The sequence below is a fragment of the Crinia signifera genome, chromosome 5 (assembly GCF_055691185.1).
Source record: "Crinia signifera chromosome 5, ASM5569118v1, whole genome shotgun sequence".
Taxonomy (NCBI): Eukaryota; Metazoa; Chordata; class Amphibia; order Anura; family Myobatrachidae; genus Crinia; species Crinia signifera.
Genome location: NC_139221.1, coordinates 223,036,505 through 223,049,945, shown reverse-complemented (window position 1 = coordinate 223,049,945; position 13,441 = coordinate 223,036,505). Strand labels below are relative to the sequence as shown.

Sequence of the window (13,441 nt, the reverse complement as noted above, 5' to 3'; positions counted from 1 at the left end):
TTTATGTTGCTTATGTGACTTTATGTGGTGTTATTTAGGTCATTTTGCTTTCATTGAAATTACTATAATTTATGTTAATTTATGTTAATGTATGATAATTTATGATAATTTATGCGGTTGCAGATTTTTATGTTGTTTATGTTTTGTTATGGTTTTTGTGTTGATTTATGTTTTTTTATGCAGGTTATGTAGTTTTATGTTGCTAATACCCCTTTCCCACTGCAGGCTTTACACGTGTAAATGCCGTTTTTTTAGCCTTTTTAAACGGCTAGAGCTGCAGTGGGAAAGCTCCAGGTTGCTTTACACGGGTAACAAATACCGGTTTTTGTTACCCGTGTAAAAAGCAGTGTTTTTACCGTGTAATAGCCGTTTTTTCGGCAGTGGGAAAGGGGTAGCCCTTTACCCGTTAAAAAAAAAACCGGCATGGGGTCCCCCCCCACTGCCGAAACCAGCACCAGGCTGAAGGAGCCGGGGCTGGTAATAAAAAATCAGGAAACCCGACAAATAGGGGTTCCCTGATTTTTTACAACCAGCCCCAGGCTCCAGGTCCGGGGCTGGTTCCCAAAATACGGGGGACAAAATGACTAGGGGTCCCCCGTATTTTAAGAACCAGCCCCAGGCACAACCAGCCAGCAGGGTAATGCCACAGCCGGGGGACACTTATGATATAAGTTCCCGCGGCCAAAGCATTAACCCTACCGACCAGTCAGCCTGGCCAGGGGCCCTGGGGGAGTGGGGACCCCCCCAATAAAGGGGTCCCCCCCCTCCAGGACTTACCTGACCAGGCTGAAGCCTGGTGCTGTCCCCGGTGACCCTGGAGCGGTGGTCACCGGGCTGATGGTATTGTGTAAAAAATAGAATAAAAACCATTGTCTTTTACTGGTGAACTATGAGTCCCAGCAAGCCTCCCCCGCAAGCTGGGACTTGGAGAACCACAAGTCCCAGCCTGCGGGGCATTAAAGGGCCCGCTGGGTCTTGTAGTTCCACAGTAAAAGAAAGAGTTAAATAAACACACTGACACACGTGAAAAATAAAAGTTTAATACATACATAACACATACATACTGATACTTACCTATCTTGAGCCCGTAGGTAGCCCTGGTCCTGATGTCCTGGTCCGTGTCGGCGTCTGTATCCAGTCGGCATCCCTGTCGGCGACGGCGTCGGCGGTCCGGAGTCCGAAGAAATCCATTTGGGAAGCTGTGGAAGGAAATCCTACTCACCTGTCCCAGCGCGACGTAGTCCAGGTAAGGTCTTTGCAAAAAAAACAAACCGACACCCGAACCAGACCGGACTGACGGAAACGCACGTGTGTTTGTTTACATCGTGCGGCTCCGCCTCCCGAATGCCGCTATTGGCCGCCTTGCGGCCTAGCGGCTCCTGATTGGCCGCTAGGCCGCAAGGCGGCCAATAGCGGCATTCGGGGGCGGAGCCGCACGATGTAAACACACCGTGTGGCTCTCTGCCTGTCCGCTTGGTTCGGGTGTTCGGTTTGTTTTTTTTGCAAAGACCTTACCTGGACTACGTCACGCTGGGACAGGTGAGTAGGATTTCCTTCCACAGCTTCCCAAATGGATTTCTTCGGACTCCGGACCGCCGACGCCGTCGCCGACAGGGATGCCGACTGGATACAGACGCCGACACGGACCAGGACATCAGGACCAGGGCTACCTACGGGCTCAAGATAGGTAAGTATCAGTATGTATGTGTTATGTATGTATTAAACTTTTATTTTTCACGTGTGTCAGTGTGTTTATTTAACTCTTTCTTTTACTGTGGAACTACAAGACCCAGCGGGCCCTTTAATGCCCCGCAGGCTGGGACTTGTGGTTCTCCAAGTCCCAGCTTGCGGGGGAGGCTTGCTGGGACTCATAGTTCACCAGTAAAAGACAATGGTTTTTATTCTATTTTTTACACAATACCATCAGCCCGGTGACCACCGCTCCAGGGTCACCGGGGACAGCACCAGGCTTCAGCCTGGTCAGGTAAGTCCTGGAGGGGGGGGACCCCTTTATTGGGGGGGTCCCCACTCCCCCAGGGCCCCTGGCCAGGCTGACTGGTCGGTAGGGTTAATGCTTTGGCCGCGGGAACTTATATCATAAGTGTCCCCCGGCTGTGGCATTACCCTGCTGGCTGGTTGTGCCTGGGGCTGGTTCTTAAAATACGGGGGACCCCTAGTCATTTTGTCCCCCGTATTTTGGGAACCAGCCCCGGACCTGGAGCCTGGGGCTGGTTGTAAAAAATCAGGGAACCCCTATTTGTCGGGTTTCCTGATTTTTTATTACCAGCCCCGGCTCCTTCAGCCTGGTGCTGGTTTCGGCAGTGGGGGGGACCCCACGCCGTTTTTTTTTTTTAAATTCTCCCCCCCCCCCCTATCTTTACACTGCTTAAACGGGTTTTTAAACGGGTAAGTGTGAATGTGACAAAAACAGCTTTTAAACGGTAATTTACCGTTTAAAAGCTGCAGTGGGAAAGAGTCTTTATGGCTCTTACCCGTTTAAAGACCCGTTTAAAAAAAACGGGTCTTTACCCGTGTAGGCAGTGGGAAAGCAGCATAATGTTGTTTTATTTTGCTTTATGTGGTGTTATGTTGGTCCTTTGGCTTTCATTAAACTTCCTACAATTTATGTTCATTTATGTTAATGTATGTTAATTTATGTAAATTTATGATAATTTATGTGGTTTCAGATTTTTATGTTGTTTGTGTTGCTTTATGTTATTTTGTGTTGCTTTATGTATTTTTATGCAGTTTATGTAGTTTTATGTTGCTTATGTGACTTTATGTGGTATTATTTAGGTCATTTTGCTTTCATTGAAATTACTATAATTTATGTTCATTTATGTTAATTTATGATAATTTATGATAATTTATGCGGTTGCAGATTTTTATGTTGTTTATGTTTTGTTATGGTTTTTGTGTTGATTTATGTTTTTTTTATGCAGGTTATGTAGTTTTATGTTGCTAATGTTGTTTTATTTTGCTTTATGTGGTGTTATGTTGGTCCTTTTGCTTTCATTAAACTTCCTACAATTTCTGTTAATTTATGTTAATGTATGTTAATTTATGTAAATTTATGCTAATTTATGTGGTTTCAGATTTTTATGTTGTTTGTGTTGCTTTATGTTATTTTGTGTTGCTTCATGTATTTGTATGCAGTTTATGTAGTTTTATGTTGCTTATGTGACTTTATGTGGTGTTATTAAGGTCATTTTGCTTTCATTGAAATTACTATGCACGTGTTTAGGCACAGCACTGGTGGTAGGGAGCACACCTCGGGCTCCTGAGTTTCTTCAAACTCATCTGCCCCACATGCAGTGCATATGGTTTTGCCTATTTTGAGAACAAATTTGTACTGCGATAATATCCGAATAAGGGCCTTTGTGTTGCTTTATGTTTTTTTATGCAGGTTATGTAGTTTTATGTTGCTAATGTTGTTTTATTTTGCTTTATGTGGTGTTATGTTGGTCCTTTTGCTTTCATTAAACTTCCTACAATTTCTGTTAATTTATGTTAATGTATGTTAATTTATGTAAATTTATGATAATGTATGTGGTTTCAGATTTTTATGTTGTTTGTGTTGCTTTATGTTATTTTGTGTTGCTTTATATATTTTTATGCAGTTTATGTAGTTTTATGTTGCTTATGTGACTTTATGTGGTGTTATTTAGGTCATTTTGCTTTCATTGAAATTACTATAATTTATGTTAATTTATGATAATTTATGATAATTTATGATAATTTATGCGGTTGCATATTTTTATGTGGTTTATGTTGTGTTATGGTTTTTGTGTTGCTTTATGTTTTTTATGCAGGTTATGTAGTTTTATGTTACTAATGTTGTTTTATGTTGCTTTATGTGGTGTTATGTTGGTCCTTTTGCTTTCATTAAACTTACTACAATTTATGTTAATTTATGTTAATTTATGTTAATGTATGTTCATTTATGTTAATTTATGACAATTTATGATAATTTATTATAATTTATGCGGTTTCATATTTTTATGTTGTTTGTGTTACTGTATGTTTTTTTGGCCCTTATTCAGATCTGATCACAGTACAAATTTGTTCTCAAAATGGGAAAAACCATGTGCACAGCAGGTGGGGCAGATGTAACTTGTAAAGAGAGAGTTAGATTTGTGTGAGTTATTTTGTTTCTGTGCAGGATAAATACTGGCTGCATTATGTTTACACTGCAATTTAGATTTCAGTTTCAACACACCCCACCCAAATGTAACTCTCTCTGCACATGTTATCTCAGCCTTTTGGCTAAGATCAAGTGTAGTATCTGTTCTAATCAGTGGGTATGGACTGGCCTCTGGCAGAGAATAGAGAAAGGCTGGACTGAGTAGCTGCTCTGATGGGCGGAGGGTGTGGGACCCCTCTTTTTTGCCTGGGAGTGGTGAAAAGTCTGGCTGAGTACCTTCACCTCTGCCTTTGGTAGGAGGTGTTGTTTCCTTAAATCCACTGGTAAGAGGGGGGAGAAACACTAAGCCTAGTAGTTTGACTCTCTTGACGGGGTTCGTAGCCCCGGAAGGATGAGCCAGCGAAAGGCTCAGTCTAGTATCCATTCCCAAGGAGCGGAGAAAGGCTGGGACTGAGTAGATGGCTCCTGTTCTAGAGGTTCATAGCCTCTGATGGGGAGACCGCGAAAGGCCCAGCTTGGGATCGGAGAAACACTGAGACTGACTAGATTGCTCTTCTGAGGGGGGTGCAGCCCCTAAGGGATTCTTTCGAAAAGCCCAGTGGAGTACCCATTCCCATGCCAGGGGCTGGAAAGTGCCCTATGATGGGAGCAGAGAAAGACTTGGTCGGACGCTGATCGGTCGGCTGCTTGGAGTCCGAGGCTGCACTGTGCCCCCTGGGAAACTCGGGGGTGCCGAACATGCACGGGTGATCCCAAAATCACCATGCACTAGTATGGCACTAGCACTGTGCACTTCCCTCTAGGTTAGTGCTTCACGTCCTTACCTCGTCATTTTGGATGGGGTAGGACAATTTTTCACACCCCCACCCCGGCCCTCTGGCTGGGGTCCTCTTTATTATTTATTTCTCTTCTTCTCACGTTCATGCACTTTTCACGTTTTCTGTTTTCTGTAGTTTGTTACGTTTTTTTGGGTTGTGTGGTCGACCCTTACGGGCCTTCCATTTCCCCAACGTGCCAAAGCTCTCGCCTTTTGGGGAGAGCTGCGGTCCCCCCGAGGCCGACCCTGAGCCGCAAGGTGGAAGGAAGTCCACTGAGGGTCTCTCCAAACCTTCGGGTGCGGAGGACCCACCGTCCTAACCCTTCCGGGGGTTGAGGAAAGAGGTTCTCTCTAAGCTTCGGTAAAGAGGACCCACCGTTCCCTATTTTCCCCTCTTCGGCCTTATGGTTGAGAGGGGTTAAGGGAAAAACGGGGCCCGTCTCCTTCGGGAGATAAGCCCATTCGATAGCACGGCCCCCTTTGCACATGTTTAGGCACAGCACTGGTGGTAGGGAGCACACCTCGGTCTCCTGAGTTTCTTCAAACTCATCTGCCCCACATGCAGTGCATATGGTTTTGCCTATTTTGAGAACAAATTTGTACTGCGATAATATCTGAATAAGGGCCTTTGTGTTGCTTTATGTTTTTTATGCAGGTTATGTATTTTTATGTTGCTAATGTTGTTTTATGTTGCTTTCTGTGGTGTTATTTTGGTCATTTTGCTTTCATTGAAGTTACTATTATGTATGTTAATTTATGATAATATATGTTAATTTATGATAATTTATGCGGTTTCAGATTTTTATGTTGTTTGGGTTGCTTTATGTTATTTTGTGTTGCTTCAAGTTTTTTTATGCAGTTTATGTAGTTTTAGGTTGTTTATGTTGCTTATGTTGCTTTATATGGTGTTATGTTGGTCCTTTTGCTTTCAGAAAAATTACTACAATTTATGTTAATGTATGTTAATTTGTGTTAATTTATGTAAATTTATGATCATCTATGCGGTTTCCGATTTTTATGTTGTTTGTGTTGCTTTATGTTATTTTGTGTAGCTTCATGTGTTTTTATGCAGTTTATGTAGTTTTATGTTGCTCATGTGGCTTTATGTGGTGTTATTTAGGTCCTTTTGCTTTCAGAAAACTACTACAATCTATGTTAATCTATGTTAATCTATGTTAATGTATGTAAATTTATGTAAATTTATGTAAAATTATGTAAATTTGTGATAATTAATGCGGTTTCAGATTTTTATGTTGTTTGTGTTGCTTTATGTTATTTTGTGTTGCTTCATGTATTTTTATGCAGTTTATGTAGTTTTATGTTGCTTATGTGACTTTATGTGGTGTTATTTAGGTCATTTTGCTTTCATTAAACTTCCTACAATTTTTGTTAATTTATGTTAATGTATGTTAATTTACGTAAATTTATGATAATTTATGTGGTTTCAGATTTTTATGTTGTTTGTGTTGCTTTATGTTATTTTGTGTTGCTTTATGTATTTTTATGCAGTTTATGTAGTTTTATGTTGCTTATGTGACTTTATGTGGTGTTATTTAGGTCATTTTGCTTTCATTGAAATTACTATAATTTATGTTAATTTATGTTAATTTATGTTAATTTATGTTAATTTATGATAATTTGTGATAATTTATTCGGTTGCAGATTTTTATGTTGTTTATGTTGTGTTATGGTTTTTGTGTTGATTTATGTTTTTTTATGCAGGTTATGTAGTTTTATGTTGCTAATGTTGTTTTATTTTGCTTTATGTGGTGTTATGTTGGTCCTTTTGCTTTCATTAAACTTCCTACAATTTTTGTTAATTTATGTTAATTATGTTAATTTACGTAAATTTATGATAATTTATGTGGTTTCAGATTTTTATGTTGTTTGTGTTGCTTTATGTTATTTTGTGTTGCTTTATGTATTTTTATGCAGTTTATGTAGTTTTATGTTGCTTATGTGACTTTATGTGGTGTTATTTAGGTCATTTTGCTTTCATTGAAATTACTATAATTTATGTTAATTTATGATAATTTATGATAATTTATGATAATTTATGATAATTTATGCGGTTGCATATTTTTATGTGGTTTATGTTGTGTTATGGTTTTTGTGTTGCTTTATGTTTTTTATGCAGGTTATGTAGTTTTATGTTACTAATGTTGTTTTATGTTGCTTTATGTGGTGTTATGTTGGTCCTTTTGCTTTCATTAAACTTACTACAATTTATGTTAATTTATGTTAATTTATGTTAATGTATGTTCATTTATGTTAATTTATGACAATTTATGATAATTTATTATAATTTATGCGGTTTCAGATTTTTATGTTGTTTGTGTTACTGTATGTTTTTTTGGCCCTTATTCAGATCTGATCACAGTACAAATTTGTTCTCAAAATGGGAAAAACCATGTGCACAGCAGGTGGGGCAGATGTAACTTGTAAAGAGAGAGTTAGATTTGTGTGAGTTATTTTGTTTCTGTGCAGGATAAATACTGGCTGCATTATGTTTACACTGCAATTTAGATTTCAGTTTCAACACACCCCACCCAAATGTAACTCTCTCTGCACATGTTATCTCAGCCTTTTGGCTAAGATCAAGTGTAGTATCTGTTCTAATCAGTGGGTATGGACTGGCCTCTGGCAGAGAATAGAGAAAGGCTGGACTGAGTAGCTGCTCTGATGGGCGGAGGGTGTGGGACCCCTCTTTTTTGCCTGGGAGTGGTGAAAAGTCTGGCTGAGTACCTTCACCTCTGCCTTTGGTAGGAGGTGTTGTTTCCTTAAATCCACTGGTAAGAGGGGGGAGAAACACTAAGCCTAGTAGTTTGACTCTCTTGACGGGGTTCGTAGCCCCGGAAGGATGAGCCAGCGAAAGGCTCAGTCTAGTATCCATTCCCAAGGAGCGGAGAAAGGCTGGGACTGAGTAGATGGCTCCTGTTCTAGAGGTTCGTAGCCTCTGATGGGGAGACCGCGAAAGGCCCAGCTTGGGATCGGAGAAACACTGAGACTGAGTAGATTGCTCTTCTGAGGGGGGTGCAGCCCCTAAGGGAGTCTTTCGAAAAGCCCAGTGGAGTACCCATTCCCATGCCAGGGGCTGGAAAGTGCCCTATGATGGGAGCAGAGAAAGACTTGGTCGGACGCTGATCGGTCGGCTGCTTGGAGTCCGAGGCTGCACTGTGCCCCCTGGGAAACTCGGGGGTGCCGAACATGCACGGGTGATCCCAAAATCACCATGCACTAGTATGGCACTAGCACTGCGCACTTCCCTCTAGGTTAGTGCTTCACGTCCTTACCTCGTCATTTTGGATGGGGTAGGACAATTTTTCACACCCCCACCCCAGCCCTCTGGCTGGGGTCCTCTTTATTATTTATTTATCTTCTTCTCACGTTCATGCACTTTTCACGTTTTCTGTTTTCTGTAGTTTGTTACTTTTTTTGGGTTGTGTGGTCGACCCTTACGGGCCTTCCATTTCCCCAACGTGCCAAAGCTCTCGCCTTTTGGGGAGAGCTGCGGTCCCCCCCGAGGCCGACCCTGAGCCGCAAGGTGGAAGGAAGTCCACTGAGGGTCTCTCCAAACCTTCGGGTGCGGAGGACCCACCGTCCTAACCCTTCCGGGGGTTGAGGAAAGAGGTTCTCTCTAAGCTTCGGTGAAGAGGACCCACCGTTCCCTATTTTCCCCTCTTCGGCCTTATGGTTGAGAGGGGTTAAGGGAAAAACGGGGCCCGTCTCCTTCGGGAGATAAGCCCATTCGATAGCACGGCCCCCTTTGCACATGTTTAGGCACAGCACTGGTGGTAGGGAGCACACCTCGGTCTCCTGAGTTTCTTCAAACTCATCTGCCCCACATGCAGTGCATATGGTTTTGCCTATTTTGAGAACAAATTTGTACTGCGATAATATCTGAATAAGGGCCTTTGTGTTGCTTTATGTTTTTTATGCAGGTTATGTATTTTTATGTTGCTAATGTTGTTTTATGTTGCTTTCTGTGGTGTTATTTTGGTCATTTTGCTTTCATTGAAGTTACTATTATGTATGTTAATTTATGATAATATATGTTCATTTATGATAATTTATGCGGTTTCAGATTTTTATGTTGTTTGGGTTGCTTTATGTTATTTTGTGTTGCTTCAAGTTTTTTTATGCAGTTTATGTAGTTTTAGGTTGTTTATGTTGCTTATGTTGCTTTATGTGGTGTTATGTTGGTCCTTTTGCTTTCAGAAAAATTACTACAATTTATGTTAATGTAAGTTAATTTGTGTTAATTATGTTAATTTATGATAATCTATGCGGTTTCCGATTTTTATGTTGTTTGTGTTGCTTTATGTTATTTTGTGTAGCTTCATGTGTTTTTATGCAGTTTATGTAGTTTTATGTTGCTTATGTGGCTTTATGTGGTGTTATTTAGGTCCTTTTGCTTTCAGAAAACTACTACAATCTATGTTAATCTATGTTAATGTATGTACATTTATGTAAATTAATGTAAAATTATGTAAATTTGTGATAATTAATGCGGTTTCAGATTTTTATGTTGTTTGTGTTGCTTTATGTTATTTTGTGTTGCTTCATGTATTTTTATGCAGTTTACGTAGTTTTATGTTGCTTATGTGACTTTATGTGGTGTTATTTAGGTCATTTTGCTTTAATTGAAATTACTATAATTTATGTTAATTTATGTTAATTTATGTTAATTTATGATAATTTGTGATAATTTATTCGGTTGCAGATTTTTATGTTGTTTATGTTGTGTTATGGTTTTTGTGTTGATTTATGTTTTTTATGCAGGGTATGTAGTTTTATGTTGCTAATGTTGTTTTATTTTGCTTTATGTGGTGTTATGTTGGTCCTTTTGCTTTCATTAAACTTCCTACAATTTTTGTTAATTTATGTTAATTATGTTAATTTACGTAAATTTATGATAATTTATGTGGTTTCAGATTTTTATGTTGTTTGTGTTGCTTTATGTTATTTTGTGTTGCTTTATGTATTTTTATGCAGTTTATGTAGTTTTATGTTGCTTATGTGACTTTATGTGGTGTTATTTAGGTCATTTTGCTTTCATTGAAATTACTATAATTTATGTTAATTTATGATAATTTATGTTAATTTATGTTAATGTATGTTAATTTATGTTAATTTATGTTAATTTATGATAATTTGTGATAATTTATTCGGTTGCAGATTTTTATGTTGTTTATGTTTTGTTATGGTTTTTGTGTTGAATTATGTTTTTTTATGCAGGTTATGTAGTTTTATGTTGCTAATGTTGTTTTATTTTGCTTTATGTGGTGTTATGTTGGTCCTTTTGCTTTCATTAAACTTCCTACAATTTTTGTTAATTTATGTTAATTATGTTAATTTACGTAAATTTATGATAATTTATGTGGTTTCAGATTTTTATGTTGTTTGTGTTGCTTTATGTTATTTTGTGTTGCTTCATGTATTTTTATACAGTTTACGTAGTTTTATGTTGCTTATGTGACTTTATGTGGTGTTATTTAGGTCATTTTGCTTTCATTGAAATTACTATAATTTATGTTAATTTATGTTAATTTATGATAATTTATGATAATTCATGCGGTTGCAGATTTTTATGTTGTTTATTTTTTGTTATGGTTTTTGTGTTGATTTATGTTTTTTTATGCAGGTTATGTAGTTTTATGTTGCTAATGTTGTTTTATTTTGCTTTATGTGGTGTTATGTTGGTCCTTTGGCTTTCATTAAACTTCCTACAATTTATGTTAATTTATGTTAATGTATGTTAATTTATGTAAATTTATGATAATTTATGTGGTTTCAGATTTTTATGTTGTTTGTGTTGCTTTATGTTATTTTGTGTTGCTTTATGTATTTTTATGCAGTTTATGTAGTTTTATGTTGCTTATGTGACTTGATGTGGTGTTATTTAGGTCATTTTGCTTTCATTGAAATTACTATAATTTATGTTAATTTATGTTAATTTATGATAATTTATGATAATTTATGCGGTTGCAGATTTTTATGTTGTTTATGTTTTGTTATGGTTTTTGTGTTGATTTATGTTTTTTTTATGCAGGTTATGTAGTTTTATGTTGCTAATGTTGTTTTATTTTGCTTTATGTGGTGTTATGTTGGTCCTTTTGCTTTCATTAAACTTCCTACAATTTTTGTTAATTTATGTTAATTATGTTAATTTACGTAAATTTATGATAATTTATGTGGTTTCAGATTTTTATGTTGTTTGTGTTGCTTTATGTTATTTTGTGTTGCTTTATGTATTTTTATGCAGTTTATGTAGTTTTATGTTGCTTATGTGACTTTATGTGGTGTTATTTAGGTCATTTTGCTTTCATTGAAATTACAATAATTTATGTTAATTTATGATAATTTATGATAATTTATGATAATTTATGATAATTTATGATAATTTATGCGGTTGCATATTTTTATGTGGTTTATGTTGTGTTATGGTTTTTGTGTTGCTTTATGTTTTTTATGCAGGTTATGTAGTTTTATGTTACTAATGTTGTTTTATGTTGCTTTATGTGGTGTTATGTTGGTCCTTTTGCTTTCATTAAACTTACTACAATTTATGTTAATTTATGTTAATTTATGTTAATGTATGTTCATTTATGTTAATTTATGACAATTTATGATAATTTATTATAATTTATGCGGTTTCAGATTTTTATGTTGTTTGTGTTACTGTATGTTTTTTTGGCCCTTATTCAGATCTGATCACAGTACAAATTTGTTCTCAAAATGGGAAAAACCATGTGCACAGCAGGTGGGGCAGATGTAACTTGTAAAGAGAGAGTTAGATTTGTGTGAGTTATTTTGTTTCTGTGCAGGATAAATACTGGCTGCATTATGTTTACACTGCAATTTAGATTTCAGTTTCAACACACCCCACCCAAATGTAACTCTCTCTGCACATGTTATCTCAGCCTTTTGGCTAAGATCAAGTGTAGTATCTGTTCTAATCAGTGGGTATGGACTGGCCTCTGGCAGAGAATAGAGAAAGGCTGGACTGAGTAGATGCTCTGATGGGCGGAGGGTGTGGGACCCCTCTTTTTTGCCTGGGAGTGGTGAAAAGTCTGGCTGAGTACCTTCACCTCTGCCTTTGGTAGGAGGTGTTGTTTCCTTAAATCCACTGGTAAGAGGGGGGAGAAACACTAAGCCTAGTAGTTTGACTCTCTTGACGGGGTTCGTAGCCCCGGAAGGATGAGCCAGCGAAAGGCTCAGTCTAGTATCCATTCCCAAGGAGCGGAGAAAGGCTGGGACTGAGTAGATGGCTCCTGTTCTAGAGGTTCGTAGCCTCTGATGGGGAGACCGCGAAAGGCCCAGCTTGGGATCGGAGAAACACTGAGACTGAGTAGATTGCTCTTCTGAGGGGGGTGCAGCCCCTAAGGGAGTCTTTCGAAAAGCCCAGTGGAGTACCCATTCCCATGCCAGGGGCTGGAAAGTGCCCTATGATGGGAGCAGAGAAAGACTTGGTCGGACGCTGATCGGTCGGCTGCTTGGAGTCCGAGGCTGCACTGTGCCCCCTGGGAAACTCGGGGGTGCCGAACATGCACGGGTGATCCCAAAATCACCATGCACTAGTATGGCACTAGCACTGCGCACTTCCCTCTAGGTTAGTGCTTCACGTCCTTACCTCGTCATTTTGGATGGGGTAGGACAATTTTTCACACCCCCACCCCAGCCCTCTGGCTGGGGTCCTCTTTATTATTTATTTCTCTTCTTCTCACGTTCATGCACTTTTCACGTTTTCTGTTTTCTGTAGTTTGTTACTTTTTTTGGGTTGTGTGGTCGACCCTTACGGGCCTTCCATTTCCCCAACGTGCCAAAGCTCTCGCCTTTTGGGGAGAGCTGCGGAACCCCCCGAGGCCGACCCTGAGCCGCAAGGTGGAAGGAAGTCCACTGAGGGTCTCTCCAAACCTTCGGGTGCGGAGGACCCACCGTCCTAACCCTTCCGGGGGTTGAGGAAAGAGGTTCTCTCTAAGCTTCGGTGAATAGGACCCACCGTTCCCTATTTTCCCCTCTTCGGCCTTATGGTTGAGAGGGGTTAAGGGAAAAACGGGGCCCGTCTCCTTCGGGAGATAAGCCCATTCGATAGCACGGCCCCCTTTGCACATGTTTAGGCACAGCACTGGTGGTAGGGAGCACACCTCGGTCTCCTGAGTTTCTTCAAACTCATCTGCCCCACATGCAGTGCATATGGTTTTGCCTATTTTGAGAACAAATTTGTACTGCGATAATATCTGAATAAGGGCCTTTGTGTTGCTTTATGTTTTTTATGCAGGTTATGTATTTTTATGTTGCTAATGTTGTTTTATGTTGCTTTCTGTGGTGTTATTTTGGTCATTTTGCTTTCATTGAAGTTACTATTATGTATGTTAATTTATGATAATATATGTTCATTTATGATAATTTATGCGGTTTCAGATTTTTATGTTGTTTGGGTTGCTTTATGTTATTTTGTGTTGCTTCAAGTTTTTTTA

General features: G+C 38.9%; 3 pseudogenes; all 3 read left to right on the top strand.

Annotated features, from left to right (window-relative positions):
• Nucleotides 1-4,246: 4,246 nt before the first annotated feature.
• Nucleotides 4,247-4,382, top strand: LOC146006156 (U2 spliceosomal RNA; annotated as a pseudogene).
• Nucleotides 4,383-7,532: 3,150 nt separating this feature from the next.
• LOC146006153 (U2 spliceosomal RNA) lies at nucleotides 7,533-7,668 on the top strand (annotated as a pseudogene).
• A 4,204-nt stretch (nucleotides 7,669-11,872) lies between these two features.
• LOC146005845 (U2 spliceosomal RNA) lies at nucleotides 11,873-12,008 on the top strand (annotated as a pseudogene).
• Nucleotides 12,009-13,441: the final 1,433 nt, after the last annotated feature.